This window comes from Lissotriton helveticus, chromosome 2_1 (genome assembly GCF_964261635.1).
Source record: "Lissotriton helveticus chromosome 2_1, aLisHel1.1, whole genome shotgun sequence".
NCBI classification, from domain to species: domain Eukaryota; kingdom Metazoa; phylum Chordata; class Amphibia; order Caudata; family Salamandridae; genus Lissotriton; species Lissotriton helveticus.
Window position 1 is genome coordinate 107,692,637 of NC_136059.1, and position 21,840 is coordinate 107,714,476.

General features: G+C 48.1%; 1 protein-coding gene across 2 annotated transcripts in view; it reads left to right on the plus strand.

Moving 5' to 3' along the window:
* LOC144817766 (putative carboxypeptidase X1) overlaps positions 1-21,840 on the plus strand; it is a 268,058-nt gene that overhangs the window by 71,233 nt on the left and 174,985 nt on the right. The gene's annotated exons all lie outside the window — the stretch shown is intronic.

Sequence of the window (21,840 nt, forward strand, 5' to 3'; positions counted from 1 at the left end):
GGAATACTAACCCCTCGCCAATTCTGGCGACGGGGTTAGCATTCCACCCTTCTAGAGGGACACGACATGTATGTAACCTGTAACCCCGGTTAAAGTCAGACATAGCCTCAGCTCCACAAAATGGATGCTGCCACCGAGACACAAGTCTGCCCTCCTGCTGCTGGGAGTCCTCCCAGAGCAGGAGGCAAGGACAAAGGGTTTCCTGCCAGGGGCGGTGCCAGCACCGTCCCCGACAGGGTTTTGTGTATTCCAGGTAGGCAGGGCTACAGAGGAAGGTGACTGCAAGTGGCACCCCGGTGCTCACTGTGCATAGGCCGGCTGAAACCAGTTCCAGGGGCACTCCAGCCCCTGGCCTGGGGAAAGCCCGCCAAAGGAGAGGGGTGTAACCACCCCCCTCCTGGTCCCACCCATAGGGCAGGACTTAGTCGCGTGCCAGCCCCCTTTTCCCAGATAAAGGTAGGAGCAGGCCCCCTTCCAAATTAGATCATCTTTGTAATCAAGACACGACTTTCTACGAAAGGACATCAAGATTTCTTCTTCAAGATTCTCCCTTGTGGCTAAGGAGTAGTCACCCTGCATCCGTAGGCACCACCTTAAGAACACTGCGGTCTGCTGCAAGTCCTTCCTCCGGAATCCGACTGCCCAGCTCGACAAGAGCCGGCTTCCCTGGCACCTCCGACCTCTACTCACCTCTACAGCCAAGCTGAGAACCGTGAGTGCGACGAGACCTCAAGGGACCGACTATTGCCAAGACTGCACGACTTCTTCACAGCAAGCCCGCCGAGTAATCTCCTGGCGAGGGCTTTGGGGTCCGAGAAGCCCCCACCCTGAGCAGCTCCAGCACCGAAGAGCAGCCCCCCAGCATCTCCACGATCGGCGTGGGGCCCTTCTGCTTTTTGCTGCTCACCGCGTTGTTTGGCTACTAGCCCGCTGGCTTGTGGCCTTCTGAACGACGCCCGACGACATCACTGCTGCTGGTCTGGTTGCTCCAGACTGGCTCTTGCTCCCTTCCAGAAGAGGAGCACCCCGGACCCTCCTGGTCCACTCAAGACGCCATTTTGAGTCCACCGCGTGGGCTTGAATTAGCCAAGGCTTTGTTGCCCAATCCTGGGCTCTTCGACGCCGACAGCTTCATCCATCGTGGGACAGCTCGCCCCTCCATCCTGGTCGCCGACAACGCCTCCTGGTCCGTGAGATCTGCAGAGCCCAGCGTCGCCCACTCACCTAGTCGAGGTGACTACCATCCGGTGCCCTCCTGATGCCCACTGACTACTGGCTAGTAGTCACGAACTTGGTCCCCTCTGCTTTCAGGTGTCATCCATCTTCCAGATCCAGGCTTGGATCAACTCGAACTCTCTTCACTGGTCGCCTGCCAGCATCTTTCTTCCAGGCTCCTGGTTCGTCTACGAGGATTCCCGACGTCTTTTGAGACCTATGCAGCTGCAGCCCCTGGGCTAGGTAACTTCGGCATTTCGGTGCCCCAGCATAGCCTCACTATCCAAGGGTCAGGATCCACTGTCGTTTTCTCCCTACCAGGTCGGGTTCGCCCGTGAACACTAACTTTAACTTTACTAGCTATCATAGACTTTGTCCCGCATCCCGCGTGAGAGTGCACACTCTGCACCCGAGTCCCCTGGGCCTCCTAGAAGTAATCTAACAATTCTATAGTCAAGTCCTAGCGATTCCAAAGCCTATTAGTACTGTACTTACCTGCTAGTAATTTCGCATTCCACTTTCAGAGTATATGGTTTTTCGTGCCCCTCGGGCATTTGTGTATACTGTGCTAACTTAAGTATTTTTATAAGAGTTTTGTTGTGTGCTTAGCTCCCTGTCTCATAAAGAGCCAGGGTAGTCTTGTTATAAATAAATACACTGTTTATTTTCATAACAACTTGTGTGGTGTCCTTTCACTGGGTGTTCAAGGGGTAATGTGATGGTAAAACAGCTGGCTTAACACGCCCTCTAGAGTCTTAGCCTTAGACTGCTCGTATCCATGCTACTAGGATAGCTGGTCTATAAGGTTGACTTACAACCAATCATCAATAAGGGTTGTTTGGACTGATACATAGTGATCACTAGAATAGTGAGCACTGCATATCAGGCCAACTTCTCACATTGGTGAGCAGCGGTTGGGATTTGAGCTTGCTGTTGTTTTACCACACATATCCTAAGAATATCTTGTGAAAGATCACATAAGTACTAAAGGTACATATAACTTAGCTTAGAATACTCTGAGTTCTACTGAACCAGCTGTTGTAGCTCCTAGGGCCTAGCACACCCTAAACTACAACTCTAGCAAGGGATCAGTAGGTAAACATATAGTGTAGGTAAGTGCACCACTTACACCTCACTAGAAAAGCATGTCTACCCAGGGAGAGTCCTCAGGGACCCCTCTTGTGGTGATTGACCCTCCACAGGTCAGCTCAAGATATGCAGCTCTCAATTTCCAGGAGTTGAGACACTTGTGTACCTCCAGGAAATTGAAACAGGGGGCTAACCCCACCACTCCCTTCCTGTTGGATCTCTTAGAGACCTATGATGCTAGTAGAGCATCTCAGGGAGAGGGGAATATGCCAGCCTTAGAGGGGCACCTTGGTGATCCACACCTCCACAACACTGTAAATGCAGTTGGGGAGGAGGATCCTGAGGAACTCTCTGGGGATGAGGTAGACAAAGGTCTTGAGGTAGTCAGAAGGCTAACTAGGGCCAACATAGACTTGCTTGGGCTAGGATCTGGGGGACCCCCAGTACTGACCCTAAGTAGGCCTAACCTTGGAGTTAGGAGAGATAGATCTCTTTCTAGGGACTCCAATAGATCTCTGCACTCTAATGCCTCTTCTCAGAGGAGAAGGAACTCTCCCCAGAGGAGATTGACTTCCCCTCAGAGACTGGAGCATGAAGCTAGGATGAGACAGGCTACTCTGAGGATTGAAAGGGAAGAACTTGCCCTGGCCAAAGAAAAGCTTGCCTTTGCTAGAGAGCAGCAGATGAGTGGGTTAGCTCCCACTGGTGGCAGCAATCTCCCAAGAGATAGAGAGAAGGGTTTAGATACTAAACACCTGACTAAGATAGTGCCCCCCTTTAAGCAAGGGGATGACATCCAGAAATGGATGGCTGCTCTGGAGAGGGCCTGCACTGTGCAGTGCATTCCCCGGAGTCAGTGGGCAGCTATACTGTGGCTCTCCTTTGATGGTAAAGGTAGAGATAAGCTCCTCACTACAAGAGTGGAGGATGCTAATGATTACCAGGTCCTGAAAAATGCACTGATTGATGGGTTTGGTTTAACCACTGAGCAGTACAGGTTGCTGTTCAGAGACACCCAGAAAACTCAGTCTCAGGACTGGTCTGACTTTGTGGATTGTGCCACTAAGGCTTTGGAGGGCTGGTTGCTGGGTAGCAAGGTTACTGATTACACAGGGTTGTACAATCTCATGATGAGAGAACAGATTTTAAATAATTGTCAGAACCAGTTGTTGCACCAGCACCTTGTTGATTCAGATCTGACCTCTCCCCAAGAATTGGGAAAGAAGGCAGACAAATGGGTCAGGACAAGGATCAAGCAGAACCAGAACCAGAACCAGGGTGGTCAGAAGAAAGCAGACCAGAAGGGTAATGTTAAGAGTGAACAAAATGACCAGAGGTCTTCACCAGGTCCCCAACAAACCAAAGAGGGTGGGGGTCAGGCTTCCCAGAAGAAGAAGACTCAAGAAGGCCAGTCAAAGAGGTGGTGCCAGTACTGTAAAAGTAAGTCTCACTGGTTTAGTGAGTGCACCAAAAGAGGAGGACAAACTCCTGCCACTACAGCCCCTAAGGCAACTGCACCCCCTAGTACAGTCAGTAGTGGTAGTGTACCTCCCAAGGCATTAGTTGGGTTAACCTTGGGAACTGAGGGGTCTGACAACTTAGTTGGCACACTCACTCAGGCTGTCCTTGTCTGTACAGGGGATATGGATATGTCCCTTGAGATAAGTCCCAATACTTTGGCCAAATACAGGCAGACACCTTTGATTAATGGCAAGATGGCTCAGGCCCTATAGGGACACTTGTGCCAGTGTCACCATGGTGACACCTAACTTTGTGGACCCTGGACAGATCATGCCAGGCACAGATTTCCTGGTGACCAATGCCAGCAACGTCACTACCAGTCATAGTATGGCGATTGTGGCTTTCTCCTGGGGTGGAGTGAAGGGACAAAAGAAAGTTGTAGTCAGTTCAGACCTCCCAGTTGATTGTTTGTTGGGCAATGATTTGGAGTCATCACTATGGTCAGAAGTGGAGCAGAGGACTCACATGGAGATGTTAGGCTTGCCAGCACATGTGCTTGCTGTGACTAGGTCACAGGCCAGAAGATGCCCCACTGAACAGGTGCTGGATCCTGAAAGTATGGACCAGACACCTTCCAAGAAGAAGAGCAGTAGGGTTAAGGCTTTGCCTTCCCCCTTGCCCCAGGTTGAGGATCAAGTCTCTGAGGAGGCTGATCTGAGAGAACTGAGGGAAACTGAGCCTAAAGAGCTTGAACTTGATCAAGTTGAGTTTCTGGGCTCAGGGGGACCCTCCAGAGCAGACCTGGGGAAGGCACAGTTAGACTGCCCTTCCCTTGAACCCCTCAGACAGCAGGCTGCTGCTGAGGCTGCAGGGAATGCCACAGGTGCCCACAGGGTATACTGGGAAGATGGACTCCTGTACTCTGAGTCAAGAGACCCCAAGCCTGGTGCAACCAGGAGGCTGGTCATCCCCTTGTCTCTGAGAGGTTTCCTTCTCACCTTTGCCCATGAGATTCCCCTTGCAGGTCATTTAGGTCAGACAAAGATGTGGGACAGGCTTGTCTCACACTTTCACTGGCCCCACATGAATGAGAATACCAAGGAGTTTTGTCGCTCCTGTGTCACTTGCCAAGCCAGTGGTAAGTCAGGTGGCACAACAAAGGCCCCCCTCATACCACTACCTGTGGTGGGGGTCCCCTTTGAAAGAGTGGGGATTGACATTGTTGGTCCAATGGAACCCCAGACAGCATCAGGGCACAAGTTTATACTGGTGGTGGTGGATCATGCCACCAGGTATCCTGAAGCTATTCCACTTAGGACCACTACAGCACCTGTAGTGGCAAGGGCCCTAGTTGGAGTGTTCTCCAGAGTGGGCTTCCCTAAGGAGGTTGTTTCTGACAGAGGTACAATCTTCATGTCAGGATATCTGACTGCAATGTGGAAGGAGTGTGGTGTGAACTACAAGTTCACCACACCCTACCACCCACAATGCAATGGGCTTGTTGAGAGATTCAACAGGACCCTCAAAGGGATGATTCATGGGCTACCTGAACCTCTTAGGAGAAGATGGGATGTCCTGATCCCCTGCCTCTTGTTTGCTTACAGAGAGGTCCCACAGAAGGGGGTTGGCTATAGCCCCTTTGAGCTTCTGTATGGGCATCCTGTAAGAGGACCCCTGTGTTTGGTGAAGGAAGGATGGGAGAGACCTCTCAAAAAGCCTGCAACCAACATAGTGGACTATGTACTTGGTCTCCGCTCCAGGATGGCTGAGTATATGGAAAAGGCATCTAAAAACCTTGAGGCCAGCCAAGAACTCCAAAAAGCTTGGCATGACCAAAAGGCTGTGCTGACTGTGTACCAGCCAGGACAGAAGGTGTGGGTGCTGGAGCCAGTGGCCCCAGCAGCTCTGAAAGACAAATGGTCTGGGCCCCACACCATCATTGAGCAAAAGGGAGAGGTTACCTACTTGGTGGACCTTGGAACTCCCAGGAGCCCTCTCAGAGTGCTCCATGTGAACAGGCTCAAGGCATATGTTGACAGGAAGGACATGAGCTTGCTCATGGCCACAGATGAGGGACAGGAGGAAGAGAGTGACCCTCTCCCAGACCTGCTCACTCAGAATCCTGATGATGGATCAGTAGATGGTGTTGTCTTTTGTGGCAGCCTCACTGAACATCAGCAACAGGATTGCAGGCAAGTTCTGCAATCCTTCAGACATATGTTCTCTCTGACACCCAGCCAAACTGATTGGTGTACCCATGATGTTGACACTGGAGACAGTCTGCCTGTCAAGAGTAAAATCTACAGACAGCCTGATCATGTTAGAGACTGCATCAAGACAGAAGTGCAGAAAATGTTGGAGCTGGGAGTCATTGAGCCCTCAGATAGCCCTTGGGCTAGCCCAGTAGTTCTAGTGCCAAAGCCTCACACACAGGGTGGTAAGAAAGAGATGAGGTTTTGCGTAGACTACAGAGGCCTCAATGCAGTCACTAAGACTGATGCCCACCCAATACCAAGAGCAGATGAACTTATAGATAAATTGGCTTCTGCCAAATTCTTAAGTACATTTGATTTGACAGCTGGGTATTGGCAAATCAGGTTAGCTGAGGAGGCCAAACCCAAGACAGCATTTTCTACCCCTGGTGGGCATTATCAGTTTGTGGTAATGCCCTTTGGTTTGAAAAATGCACCTGCCACCTTCCAAAGGTTGGTGAATCAAGTCCTCACTGGGCTGGATGACTTCTGTGCAGCATATCTTGACGATATTGCTGTCTTTAGCTCCACCTGAGAGGATCACCTGGTCCACCTGAGGAAAGTGTTAGAGGCCCTGCAAAAGGCAGGCCTCACTATCAAGGCCACTAAGTGCCAGATAGGGCAGACACAGGTTGTATACCTGGGCCACCTTGTAGGTGGAGGCCAGGTTCAGCCATTGGAGAGTAAAATACAGGCCATCCAGGACTGGGCTCCTCCAATCACCCAGACTCAGATTCGAGCTTTCTTGAGCCTGACTGGGTACTATAGGAAGTTTGTCAGAAATTATGGGTCCATAGTGACCCCTCTTATTGACCTGACAAGCAAAAAGATGCCAAAGAAAGTTCAGTGGACAGCAAGCTGTCAGAAAGCATTCAATGACCTAAAGCAGGCCATGTGCACAGCACCTATCCTAAAGAGTCCAGATTACTCCAAGCCATTCATTGTCCAAACAGATGCTTCTGAGTTGGGTGTGGGAGCTGTTCTGTCTCAGCTGAATTTTGATGGTAATGATCAGCCTATTGCTTTCATTAGTAGGAGGCTGACCCCCAGAGAGAAAAATTGGTCAGCTATTGAGAGGGAGGCCTTTGCTGTGGTTTGGGCCCTGAAGAAGCTGAGGGCCTACTTGTTTGGCACTCACTTCACCATTCAGACCGACCATAAACCCCTCTTGTGGCTAAATCAGATGAAGGGTGAAAACCCCAGACTGCTTAGGTGGTCCATTTCCCTACAGGGGATGGATTTTACAGTGGAGCATAGACCTGTTACTGATCACAGCAATGCTGATGGGCTCTCCAGGTATTTCCACTTAGAGCAAGAAGACTCACCTGGTCAAGGTTAGTTTATTGTCCCAAAGTTTGGGGGGGGGGTCATGTAGGAGAGTAGGGTCTGCAATCCTATGATCACCCAGATTTTTGCTTTTTGCTGCACTGGTTTACGACTCTTCCTGGCTGTGGGCCTGCTAATCAGACCCACAGCCTAGCTGTTCTCTCTATCCAAATTGTACTCAGGTACTGAATTGGCACTGGGCCCTCTCTAAGTCCCTGTACCCAGGGCTGAGGTGCACCCAGAAGTCTCCCAGGGGCTGAAGCATGTATTGTGCCACCCCTGGGCTGACTAACTAAACTGACACAACTGGCTGCACGACAGCTGGGGCAAGGTGGTGTAATCACCCTTTGCTTTAGATATAGTATACCTATATCTAACCCTAAAAATGGACACACAGATCTCCTATCAGTCACTCCTATGGCAGGCCTTAACAATCCTGAAGGCAGAGTGCTTGGAATCGTGTGAGATGGTGCTCTGGCATGAGCTGAGCCTGTCTGCGGCTTTCGGGATCCATCCCTTAGCCGTTTCCATGATATCGCATACCATATACTCTTAAGTGCATTATAATCCTCGCGGTTATATGCCAACTCTGGTATCGCTTTATCAAAACATGTCGAGTAAGGTGTCATACGAATTGGAATACTAACCCCTCGCCAATTCTGGCGACGGGGTTAGCATTCCACCCTTCTAGAGGGACACGACATGTATGTAACCTGTAACCCCGGTTAAAGTCAGACATAGCCTCAGCTCCACAAAATGGATGCTGCCACCGAGACACAAGTCTGCCCTCCTGCTGCTGGGAGTCCTCCCAGAGCAGGAGGCAAGGACAAAGGGTTTCCTGCCAGGGGCGGTGCCAGCACCGTCCCAGACAGGGTTTTGTGTATTCCAGGTAGGCAGGGCTACAGAGGAAGGTGACTGCAAGTGGCACCCCGGTGCTCACTGTGCATAGGCCGGCTGAAACCAGTTCCAGGGGCACTCCAGCCCCTGGCCTGGGGAAAGCCCGCCAAAGGAGAGGGGTGTAACCACCCCCCTCCTGGTCCCACCCATAGGGCAGGACTTAGTCGCGTGCCAGCCCCCTTTTCCCAGATAAAGGTAGGAGCAGGCCCCCTTCCAAATTAGATCATCTTTGGAATCAAGACACGACTTTCTACGAAAGGACATCAAGATTTCTTCTTCAAGATTCTCCCTTGTGGCTAAGGAGTAGTCACCCTGCATCCGCAGGCACCACCTTAAGAACACTGCGGTCTGCTGCAAGTCCTTCCTCCGGAATCCGACTGCCCAGCTCAACAAGACCCGGCTTCCCTGGCACCTCCGACCTCTACTCACCTCTACAGCCAAGCTGAGAACCGTGAGTGCGACGAGACCTCAAGGGACCGACTATTGCCAAGACTGCACGACTTCTTCACAGCAAGCCCGCCGAGTAATCTCCTGGCGAGGGCTTTGGGGTCCGAGAAGCCCCCACCCTGAGCAGCTCCAGCACCGAAGAGCAGCCCCCCAGCATCTCCACGATCGGCGTGGGGCCCTTCTGCTTTTTGCTGCTCACCGCGTTGTTTGGCTACTAGCCCGCTGGCTTGTGGCCTTCTGAACGATGCCCGACGACATCACTGCTGCTGGTCTGGTTGCTCCAGACTGGCTCTTGCTCCCTTCCAGAAGAGGAGCACCCCGGACCCTCCTGGTCCACTCAAGACGCCATTTTGAGTCCACCGCGTGGGCTTGAATTAGCCAAGGCTTTGTTGCCCAATCCTGGGCTCTTCGATGCCGACAGCTTCATCCATCGTGGGACAGCTCGCCCCTCCATCCTGGTCGCCGACAACGCCTCCTGGTCCGTGAGATCTGCAGAGCCCAGCGTCGCCCACTCACCTAGTCGAGGTGACTACCATCCGGTGCCCTCCTGGTGCCCACTGACTACTGGCTAGTAGTCACGAACTTGGTCCCCTCTGCTTTCAGGTGTCATCCATCTTCCAGATCCAGGCTTGGATCAACTCGAACTCTCTTCACTGGTCGCCTGCCAGCATCTTTCTTCCAGGCTCCTGGTTCGTCTACGAGGATTCCCGACGTCTTTTGAGACCTATGCAGCTGCAGCCCCTGGGCTAGGTAACTTCGGCATTTCGGTGCCCCAGCATAGCCTCACTATCCAAGGGTCAGGATCCACTGTCGTTTTCTCCCTACCAGGTCGGGTTCGCCCGTGAACACTAACTTTAACTTTACTAGCTATCATAGACTTTGTCCCGCATCCCGCGTGAGAGTGCACACTCTGCACCCGAGTCCCCTGGGCCTCCTAGAAGTAATCTAACGATTCTATAGTCAAGTCCTAGCGATTCCAAAGCCTATTAGTACTGTACTTACCTGCTAGTAATTTCGCATTCCACTTTCAGAGTATATGGTTTTTCGTGCCCCTCGGGCATTTGTGTATACTGTGCTAACTTAAGTATTTTTATAAGAGTTTTGTTGTGTGCTTAGCTCCCTGTCTCATAAAGAGCCAGGGTAGTCTTGTTATAAATAAATACACTGTTTATTTTCATAACAACTTGTGTGGTGTCCTTTCACTGGGTGTTCAAGGGGTAATGTGATGGTAAAACAGCTGGCTTAACACGCCCTCTAGAGTCTTAGCCTTAGACTGCTCGTATCCATGCTACTAGGATAGCTGGTCTATAAGGTTGACTTACAACCAATCATCAATAAGGGTTGTTTGGACTGATACATAGTGATCACTAGAATAGTGAGCACTGCATATCAGGCCAACTTCTCACAGAAACATAGTTATAAAGAGAGAGTGATAAGAGAAAAGGAGAAGAAGGAAGAAATGTGTGAGGAAAAAGTAGAGAAACTGTTATAGAGAAAGGAGTGAGAATGAGAAGAAAGAAAAGAAGAAGAGGGAAGGAGAGACCAGGGAGAAGGGAGAAAAGAAGAAAGAAGGAGAGACCAGGAAATTGCAAGAGAAAGTTCAAGAGTAAAAGGGAGAGAAAGAGGACAGAAACAGTAATAAACAAAGAGACAGTACAAGTCCGAAACGAACGACTGAAAGACATACTTACGAAAACGGAAAATTCCAGAACAGAGATGGGGGTGGTGGTGGCGGGAGATGACGACGACAACGACCAGAGCCGACAACGAACCTCTAGTACAATCCAATGAGCAAGATAAGAAAACAGTAGGAGACATCAGGATGAAGATGCAGAGGGACATATCTGAAGAAATGAGAGAAACATTAGGAAAGATACAAGGGTCTACAACAAAAACACGACAGAAATGGAATGCATAGAGTATAAAAACAGTAGAGTGGTAAAACACACATTTTAGCAAAAACGTAAAGAAAACAGATCAAGCAATGTCAAAGCAGAAAAGCAGAACCACAATGTGGTGAAATCAATAAGGCAATGAACAGTAAAGCCTCTCATCCAGGTTTGGAGGTGTCCATGACATCAGAACTCTGTTGACGAAGGAAAGCTTGCAAGGCTGCAGGATCTTCGTACGTGGTTGTTCTGTCTTTATAGGTGACCTTGAAGAGACAAGGATATAAGAGACCATATCTGGCATTGAGGGCTCTTAACTGCGGCCGTAGGTCTAAAAACTTTTTCCCCTGATCCGCGGTGGCCTTGGAGACATCCTGCGAGAGATAAAGGCGATGACCTTCCCAAATAATTTGCTTTTTGAGCTTGGCGGCTGAAAGGACATGCAAGAGGTCGGTGTATTGCAGGAACAGCATAATACCACCCCTTGGCTTGGAAGATACCTTAGGACCGAGTCGGTGAGCTCGCTGAATGGTAATGGAGGATAAGGCCGGGGTGTCTAGGATCTTCGCAAGGAAAGATTGGAAGAAGATGTTAGGGTTAGACCCCTCTGTGAGTTCCGGAAGACCATATAAGCGTAGGTTGTTCCTGCGGTTCCTATTTTCCAAATCCTCTGTTTGACGCCTGAGTAGAAGGATCTCAGCTTCTATTGAAGGGATGTGGGAGCATGCAGAATGTAAAGAATCCGAGGATTGCTCCAAGATCGTGACACGAGAGTCTAGAGATGTCCATTTCTCTTGCATGGCCTGCATATTTTTTGTGGTTGCTTCCATAAATGGCTTGAAGGCCCGTAGCTCTTCCAGGATGAGATCCATAGAGGAAGGTGAAGTGCTACTCCCAGGAGACGGTGGGTCTTTCTTCAGATGCTTGGTGAAGTCAAGGAAGACTGCTCCTTCCCTCCATTTTGAGCCTTAGGAATGGCCCCATGTTTAGAATCAGACTTCGAGTATTTGCCTTCTTCCTTTTCTTGGGTAGGTGAGTCGGAGTCAGAACCAACAGGTAGCTTCGGTAAGTTGGTGAGTTTCAAAGTGCGAAGTTTCTCCATGTAAGGCAGCCAGAATAATGAAAGTGAAGACAACAAGTCAATATAAAGTATGAAATCCTCCTGATAAGGAAGAGTGCATGGAGAGCAATGACAGAAAGTCTCAACACGAAGCCATGGTCAGAAGCGGGAGAAACACATAGCACAATAGCAAGTATTAGGCCGGGAAGAAGATCACGACTAATTGAGAGAGTAACTCAAATTAGCCTTGAGACAAACTGCATGATTGATGATGACAATGCGTAGGAGAGGGAAAGCAGCAGGAGTAAATATAGCCACAGCCAGCGTTGCAAAAGCTCATAAAAGTACAATGTCAATCTTCCAGGCAAGAACAGGTATGAGAAAGACTGTATGAAGTGCGCAATGAATGTGGCTTGACTCCCTGAAAGCAACCGTTAAGGTAGAACCTCCTGACGCAGTACTTCAATGCATGGCATAGCAAAAGGGTGAATTCAAATGCTGAAAGGCGTTGCACGAGAAAATTTTAGTAGCTGTGATGCAGGAAGACAAAGAAGTGAAGCAGGTGGGCGGTGAGGAGAAGCGCAGTAAGCGCGAAATGGCGCCCAAAATCAACAGTGAGAGAAGCGCGAGAGGGAGAACGCTTCCGAACATAGTCATAGTTGAAGGAGGCTCACCAGTAGTAGTCCGTGTAGCGAATGTCTTCTGCTGAGTGAGGAGAGAGTAAATGAGCTTATAAGCATTTAAGCCGGCCGCCTCCGAAAATCGCGGCCGGCGCACAAAATGGCGGCCGTTGCCGCGAAAACGGACCTCTCTCACAGACGCCGTGTAGGGTCGCGAAACCGGGAAACAATGAGGGCGCTAGGCTCTCCTCACGTTCCGATTCGCGGGACACGCTGCATTGTGGCTGAAGTCGCGGGTAAACTGCCCCAAATCTGATGCGGGCGAGGAACGTTGCCGGAGCTCCCGGTCTACGCCGCCATCTTGGCCGGCGTCCAAGCCACGCCCCCAGTCTTTCATTTTAAAACAGTGTCCTTCCTGGTTTTCGGGTTCTTCCTCTGACTAGAAACTCTGTTGGCCTCTTTTTGTAGATTTCCAAAATGTTCAGATTATGATTGTAGAGCTGTCTGTAGTGAATACTTGGCCAGAGCCTGAAACATTTCTTCAATGTGCCAAAGAAGTTACCCTCTGTGTTCTATGACTGGATTTTTAGCCTTAGCTCTGTGGCGCAGTAACCCTATACTCACTTGCAACACACTGATCTATCGCTAGACCTTGAGGAGCTACATTTATTTATTTATTCATTCATTACATTCTTACATAGAGCCTCATCACCAGTTGGTGCCAGTGAACTTCACATCAAACTAGCACCAGAGAAAGGGAATCATCCTCTTATAAATAACTTTGCAAATAACAAAAACAAAACAAATGATTTCAAGTGGACGCTTGTAGATAAGGACTCAGGGGGGTACTTATGGGATTGGTGGTGCAGGGTAGCGCAACAGGTGAACTGTCTGCACTACCCTGCACCACAGGGGAAATGGCAATAGTGCACTGTAATCATCCAATACGGTGCATTCCTGTCCTTTGCCCCTGTGCGGGTGCCATTTTGACACCCTAGCGTGAATGCAGATAGCCTTGCTCCATGGTGCAAGAGGGCATGTGTTGTCAGTAGGACTATTTTTGTAAAGGTAGGGCCACCAGGAAGCATGGAGGCGAAGAGGAAAAGCAGGTGAGGATATCAGCTGCATGACGGGCCGAACACCTCGCACTTGAGACATCATCGGGAAGGGACCCAGAAAAGATGCAGGAGACAGAGCGAGTAGGGATAAGGTCGGGAGCAGCATCTCCGGGAGCAGAGAACAGGGCCGGCTCTAGGGCAGTGCAATCGGTGTGATCGCACCGGGCGCTGACTTGGGGTGGGGGCGCTATGTTCATCTATTTTAAAAGCACCCCATGCCACCTACATTGTCCCAGCAATTTTCAGGCTTCAATAAAAATGCCAACTCCGGTGATTAATGTTCTTCCTGGAAAGGGACCATCTAGTGAACGTTTTGACTCCTAGCCAGAGGATAAATATGCCTGCTGCAAAGAACGTGTTCAATTCACATCACAAAGTGCATATAATATAAATAGGCCAATGGGTTACTGCTTATGTCAGAGATCCTTTTGTTACTTGAAGTTTTTAAGTTAAAATCCTGATAATAGAGCAGTGAGCTACTAACTGCCATCAAGGAGTTGTATGCAAACTGCAAGGAACATATTAGAGCTATATATTTTTTGCCCAGTCTTTCGTTGTCCTAATATTGCAGAAGGGGTTCATTTGCTTAGAAATTAATTATTATTATTAAAAAAAATCCCTAACAATAGTGTTATATTTTAAATTCTGAATGTGTGCTTTTCCAGTCTAAGGACTCTTGAACTATACTGCCTACCAGTATGGATGAAATGTGACTCCTACACCTTGTAGACCTCTCTCTTGTGTAACATTTCCTATATACTGACTTACACACATGTGATTGTCTCTGTGCAAAGTGTGTCTGATGTAAAGTGCTCTGATATCTTAAACTGCTACGAGTGGCGCGATAAAACTAAATGAATGTGCGAGACAGTGGTTATGGAGACTTGAGGGGCACTGTTAAATGGTGGTAGTGAGGGAATCCGTGGCGGAGGTGGTCATTGGGCGGGCGCCAACAAACATTGTCGCACCGGGCACCACTAGTGCTAAAGCCGGTCCTGGCAGACAGGGTTGGATTGAGATTAAAAATCGGCCCGGGCACGCATAAAAAAATCGGCCCACATTTGCATAATGCCTTCCCTCAAATCACTGCTTTCAACGTAATTTTACATAAAAGGGCGGGGGGGGCGGATAAAAAAAATGCACGCATCAGTTTACTAGTGAAACACACCTGAAAACAAGTGAGGCCACTTCTACTCAGGCCCCCTGCCCCGCTCAGTATGCCTACATTAATGGGAGGCCCAGCGAGAGAAAAGGTGTGACACCTCTACCTGTTGCTGCTATACGGGAGATAATGAGCGCCCATCTCCCTCCAGAAAGGCCACTCAGACAACCACTGGGCAGCTGGAGGTATAGTCCAACAACAGAGACACCGCCCAAATCGGCCCCCAGGCTGCTCAAAAGCAGCCCTCAGCTGGAACACGGACCCCGGCCCCTCGGGCATTGCCCGAATGCCCCCGTACCAATCCGACGCTGCTGGCAGCGAAGGAAGGAGGCGTGCGGCGGCCACGTGACAGGTTTCACAACATCCCCCAGCAGGGCCGTTTCTACCATTAGGCCAGACTAGGCGGCCGCCTAGGGCGGCAAAAGGGGGAGGGCGGCAAAAAACATGCCACTGTACGGGCGATAAAGGTTTGGTTTAACCAGTGACCCAAATTCTTTAACCCAGTGATTTTAATATGAACCTTTACATGGGTACGTCTATGGATCATATAATGGACATTATTTATCACATTTGGCATGTGCTGCCTATCCAAGTATTTAAACAAGCATTTGACAGAACATTTACAGAGGCTGGGAGACAATGCGCAAATCAACATTCTCCGCACACTCGCAACAATATTGAGGCGGTGTGTTCCTCATCACACATTGCTGCTTTTGTGCGCTTTAGGAAGGAAGGGTATAGACAAAGTCTGTAAAGACATTGCTTGTAACCTGCCTATTTCATAGTGTTTACGTTTTTGCTGTGACGTGGCATTAGGCTTCTGCAGGTGCAGCGTTCCAGGCATATAAAAAATCAAGCTTTCTTCCATGGAATATAGCATTATAGCGTGACAGTACAGCCTTTTCTGTATTATTGGAAATAATTTGTTTTTATGTAGAATTTCACAGTGCACTTCTACGTATCGAGGCACTAGTAAATAAAGGGTTTAACTTTAACTGTATGAATATTTCCATATACCACCAGGGAGATATTATGGCTTTTGTGCAATGTTCCACTCTGGACGGTAAAGTGCTCTCAGCTGGGGAGCCAGGCATAGACTGGGATTGGATTCCCTATGTCTTTGAATGCGATGTTCCCAATGCAAGCACACACTTTCATTTTTCTTTCTCTCTCTGTTACTGTCTTTCTCTCTCTGTTCCTGTCTCTCTCTCTGTGTTCCTGTCTTTCTCTCTCTGTTCCTGTCCTGCTCTCTCTGTTCCTGTCCTGTCTTTCTCTCTGTTCCTGCATTTTTCTCTCTCTATTCCTGTATTTCTCTCTCTGCTCCTGACTTTTTCTCTCTCTGTTCCTGTCTTTCTATTCCTGTCTTTCTCTCTCTGTTCCTGTCTTTTTCTCTGTTCCTCTCTTTTTCTCTCTTCCTGTGTATTTTCCACGCTTTCCCTTTTTGCCAGCTGCCAAATACCCCGGGGAGCTGTGGACAGATTTACCGGTAGTCTCTGTTTCTGTCCTGCCTTTCTCTCTGTGTTCCTGCCTTTCTCTCTCTGTTCCTGTCTCTCTCTCTGTTCCTGTCCTGCTCTCTCTGTTCCTGTCCTGAATTTCTCTCTCTGTTCCTGTCTTACTCTCTCTGTTTCTGCCTTTCTCTCTCTGTTCCAGTCTTTCTCTCTCTGTTCCAGTCTTTCTCTCTCGCTCTCTCTCTCTCTGTTCCTGTCTTTCTAACTCTGTTCCTGTCTTTTTTTCTCTCTTCCTATGTCATTTCCACGCTTTCTCTTTTTGCCAGCTACCATATACCCCGGGGAGCTGTGGACAGACACACTGGTCATCGACCTTCAAAAACTGGCCTCCCGTGACCCAGACTCCACCCCGCCTGCCGGAAAATGCCTGCTGAAATAAATGACCAATCCGTTCTCGGCGATTATGCCTCATAAATGCACTCAGATTTTTTGCCTGGAACTGGGTTCGGCCCACAATGTGAAAAGTGTTTTGGCCGCGAAAAATGACGTTTACTTAGGTTGTTTCAGTAGCAATCACTAGTGAGGCAGCTGTGGGGAAAGTGGCAGGTCATGATCTATAAAATAAAAAGCTGAGCTTGCAAAAGAGAAGTTCGCAGTGCAGGCACAGGTGCGCAGGCCATGGTTTAACCCCTTCGCTGCTGGCCCGTTTCCGCCACTGTGCGGTAAACAAACGAACAGGGCGGGGCCGTGACGAACCCCAGCCGTCATCAGCACACGAGCACCGCGGAGCTTGACGGATGGGGTTCGTCACCAGCATGCAAGGGGTTAAGGGGAGGGGCACGAGAGATGGCGGGAAGAAGAAAATAGGATGGAGGTTCAAGCTAATCAGTTATTCCTCATTACTTTGCCTTGAATTTTGCAATTTGATATATTGACTGCCTTTCTATTTTGCACATATTAGGCCCACGCTATTAACTCTTCATTCTACCACTCTTTACTTTTCAATGGTTGAAACATTTCAAGCAGCATCTTTGCGGCATGCGATTAATGCACCAGCAGATGCTTCCCGCGGGGTCCGAGTAACAGAGGGGACCTGACGAGATAGCCAAGGGCCAGGAAAGTGAGGCTCATGGAATGGAATGGGAGTGCTGCACCAACGAGACGAGAGCAGTGTGCGTGCCTGTGTGTGCTGAAGAACACAGAGTGGAGCGTGCCGCCGAGCTAAACGGTTTTGAGACAGTGACCGTCACGGCACTGAGGCAGGAAAGCAAAGTCAGTATGTATCGGAGCGGGAGACAACGTGAAGTAGCCTCAAGGAAGAGAGAGCGGAGAACCCTTGTAACACTCTAACGTGACAGCAAAGAGAGGGGCCTGCTGCGTGTAACTGTGAAGAAGGGGGCACCACCAGAGCAGGCTTAAGCTACGCACACTAGTCCCTCCAGTCCCGACCTATATTGCTTTGCACACCGCAGCCCCTTCCGGAACATGCCCACCCCAGGCCCCCAGAGAACACTCTTCATCGGAGCCACCTGTCCCACCACGGACTCTCATGGACTTCTTTACTTTTTCTTTTGTCATGGCCGCCATTTTGTTGCTGTTCTCGGCCGCTTTTCTCTGGACCCTGACCCGCAATCTTGTCATTGCCTCGTCCTTTACCCTTTTCCCTCGTTTCCCCTTGACGATCCTCAAATGTTTCTTCCCTTTTCTGTTTTCCTTTTCCCCATACCCTTGTATACCTCCCAATCTCCCTTGGTTCTGTGACTGCGTCCCCCCTCCAACCCCACTTAATGGAACTCTGCTCTCTTGGTTTATTTTTTGGGGTCTTGACCTGAGAAAATCTACTATGTGTTTATATATGTGTATAGAGATAACTCTAATCACTAGTATATGCAGTAGACCTTTGTACTCTCTACCTTTCCTATGTGACTCTTAGAGTATATCCATTTGTATCTCTTCCTTGAGTGACTTTACTACTTGAACATTTGCAATTTTTCTTTCTGTTTGTATCTCTTCCTTGTGTGACTTTACATCTTGTACATTTGCAATTTTTTCTGTTTGTATCTTTTATGTAACGCATGTAATCCTAAGTCCTTATGTTTTGCAACTGGTTTTTATGTAAAGCGCTCTGACACCTTCGGGTAAAGTTCGCGCTTTAGAAAATAGCATTAAATAAAAAAAAATTAAAAAAAATACATTAACGTTATTTACTGAAAAACTCAGATTCACCAAAAGATTCTTTTGGTGGTTCTGAGTTTTTCAGTAAATAAGAGAGCAGAGAGGGCCACGTCTTTGGGCGCTATGATGTCATGGGTATTCGATATCCAATTATTAAATGCCTTTGCATTTAGCGATAACATTAACAGAGTAAAACAAGATACCTAGGTCCGACGCCCAAGTAAAGCTATCTCGGTTCATTTTAGCCCATAAGCGGGTTAGAGACAGGGGAATAGTATTTTTAAATGTATTTTGAGTGATAAGGGTTTTAAAAGACAGGGACAGCTGCGTGATGTGACCATAAAGGAGGAAAAGGCCTTTCGACACTAATCAAATTATGCTTGGTAGCAATGGGTTTGAGAGTGTGTGCAGCCGATCTGTGGCATCTTTAAAAAGTTGTGGGAAGCCTGTTGGAGCCTAGAAGGTTAGTAGCTTCTGGGTCCTGGGAGTTTTCCAGGTGAGAATTGAAATTGTCATGAATAGTAAAACTGGGCCTTTGAATGATAAAAGGTGCCAGCAAGGAGCACATGAAGTGAGTAAAACCTGGTCTGAGGCCTGGGGGAGGCAGCTGAGCCTGAAATGGCATTTATTTCACATTTATAGCACAACTCTACCCAGCTATGGTGTTGGTGCTCTTACACAACAGCAGAATTTGAAATGCCAGCACTTAGGAACTAAATTAAACCAGTTACCTGCGGTAAGAGATGCGTGAAAATATCCAAACTAGCAGAAAGCGGGAGGAAGAAGAGGAGATAAAGAAGTGAAGTCTAAAAAGGGACATAAACAGGGGGCAGGTTTGGGCAGTGGGTATAATAAGGTGGAACTAATTAGAGCAAGTGAGGGGGCGGCATTTTTCAATTCTCGCCTAGGGCGGCGAAACACCTAGAAACGGCCCTGTCCCCCAGGCTTAACATAATCTTCAAACTGATGCCTTTGGAAACACAGACCGTGTCAAGATCCGAGCGAGAGATTGCCTCAGAACGGGCTGTTCCACTTCTAGTGAAAAGGACACACACAATATTATTCTATTGAGTCAGCTTGTGAGGAGGGCACATATTACAAGACCCTGGGAGGGAATCCGTACACATTGAAGATTGAGTAAACACAGGAAGAGGATTTTTGTGGTTTATGAAAAAAATCTCTCTTCATTTGACCGTATTATGTGTGTCCATCCGGCAATAATGTCTGTTTTTCATTTTACACAAAGGCTAGCACACTCCACCCCTGCAGTGCAAGTTTTAGTTAAAAACGGATAACATTCGATTATTCTTATGTGCCTCACAAATTAAATTGAGGTATGCTTTGGACTTTGAAATACCTTTCACCCCTTACATTTTCACAATACATGTATATAATCACAATGGTAGGAGTGATGTACCAGGCGCGCGACAGGAGCCGTATTCCTAACATTGAACAGGATTGGCGAGGCCACTGGGCCTGCCCTGGCAAGCTAGTGCGAGGGCTGTTTGCGTTTTTATGGCAAGCAAGCATATGCCACAAAAATAAAACAAAGATTAGAGAAAACATGATGTCCTCTAAAAAGATAGCCACGTGCTTGAAATAAAAAATGTACATTAAAAATTAGCTATCTCATAGGGTTTTACTAGCTCCTAGCAGTCGGGTGCGCCTAGGACGGAGAAGGAAACCAGTTTTAACTTTAATGCGCATCGCCACGAAAATATAATTCGTACAAGTTCCTAAACAAGTCATAAATCATAATCATAACTGTAGTGTTTTGAGACTCTGGCCATAAATTCACACTCAAGGTGTAGATTACGTTCAATGATTCCATCAAAATATAGTTTCAAAACCAAAGATGTATTCACAGTAATTGCGCGCTCTCTCCTGGGCACGGGTTCTCTACCTCTTCATTCTCTCATTTATTTTCTCTAATTTCCTTCTCCTTTTGTTCTATCGCTCTCTAACTCTCCCTCCTTACAACAGTGTCTCTGATTCAGCATTTCACCTCTCGGCCTCTCTCCCTTTCTCTGTGTCAGTCTGGCATTCCGCCCCTCTCCTCTGCTTCTTCTACCTCTCTTTCCCTCTCGCGCATTTCTCTCTCGCTCTCTCTCTTGTCTCCTTATATTGCTCTCTCCAACCAACTCTCTCTCTCTTTTTCTTTCACCTTACCATTTCCACTACCTCTTTTTTCTTGTCGTTTTGCTCTACCTTTCTCTCTTTGTCTCATTCTATTTTATCTAAAAAAACGCATATTCTTTATGGATAAGAAAATATATTCCAATCCTCAATGGATGTTAAAAGATTTATTGACACTCTCAGTTTCTCTGCGTTTTATAAGATGCTCTTACATAGAAAAAATCTAAAGGAGGAGACTCACAGCTGTGCTTCCAGGAAGCGCATCGAACATTTTGCCAAGTCATGTCTTTTGACATTACTGAAGCAGTCCAGAATAAAACAATGTATCCGTTTTGCTGACCTAACATTCTGAGTAAGACAGTATGATTGGAAACCAGATGTTCCATATGAAGAGCAGGAACCCCGCCGCTGGAGACGATCCCTATGGTGCAAGGTTCGGCTCACATCTGGAGTAAAACGGACCAAGGACCACACCACAATAAATACAAGGGCCTCCGTTACCAGTTCCCCGGTAATTTGCTGACGAGGCAGGTATTAACAATTCCAGATGGTATCTCCCTGTGAATTAAAAAGAATCACGAAGGCCGGTTTTAAGAATTGCACATAGTATCTACCTGTGAATTAACGAGAATCATGAAGGCCGGTATTAACTGTTCCAGATGGTATCTCCCCGTGAGTTAACGAGAATCATGAAGGCCGGTATTAACAGTTTCACATTCCCCAACGCATTTTCTGTGGATGGTAATCAACATCTGGCCAAATCAGTCCAGTGTTTCTGGATCCAGAAACTTCAGGCCCAGGAACACCAGATCTCTTGGAGTTGTCCAGAGCAGTATCCTTGGGGCAACCCTTAGGGGGGGCTAATTGTGGTATTAGCATTTGTATGTTTATGGATCTTTTAAAGAGCAGCGTACGGCCTAAAATCCAGGGCAGACCTGTCCAACTTTGGTCGATGACAGCTGGATCCTTGCCAGATGTTCAGGCTGACACATGGTTTACATTTATATATGATCAGCAGAAATGGAAGTCATTTACATGGTGAGAGGTTAGACCACAAACCTGCTTTGGACTCAGTCCTGAGGGTCATAACCAGACCACACCGAAGAACAGATCATTAAAAGTGATCTTCAGGGAATCAAGAAGCCCGTGTTTCAAGGGATTTGATGGTAGATTGACTTTCCTTGGACAATGCTTGGCAATTCCCTGGATTAATTATATAAAAAATGTTTTTGGGGGAAACTCGATCTGCTGGAGGTGTGCTTTAATCCAGAGATCATAGAGGCACGATCAAAGATGCAGGTGAAAAGAATGTTTTTGGACGGGCGAGTTAGACTTCATCCGGAGGACTTTGATAGACTGTGCTGCAGGCCAATTACATCAAGGACTTTGATAGACTGCGCTCCAGGATCAAGTACAATTTAATCAAACATTCCCAGGGCTTCGGGTTTTATTTGGGAGCTGTTTTAAATGTGAACAAGATTTCTTTTTAGCATGATGCATCTCCCAGTTGCATTTCCTAGAGAGGTGGGCTGGGGTCCTACTGTA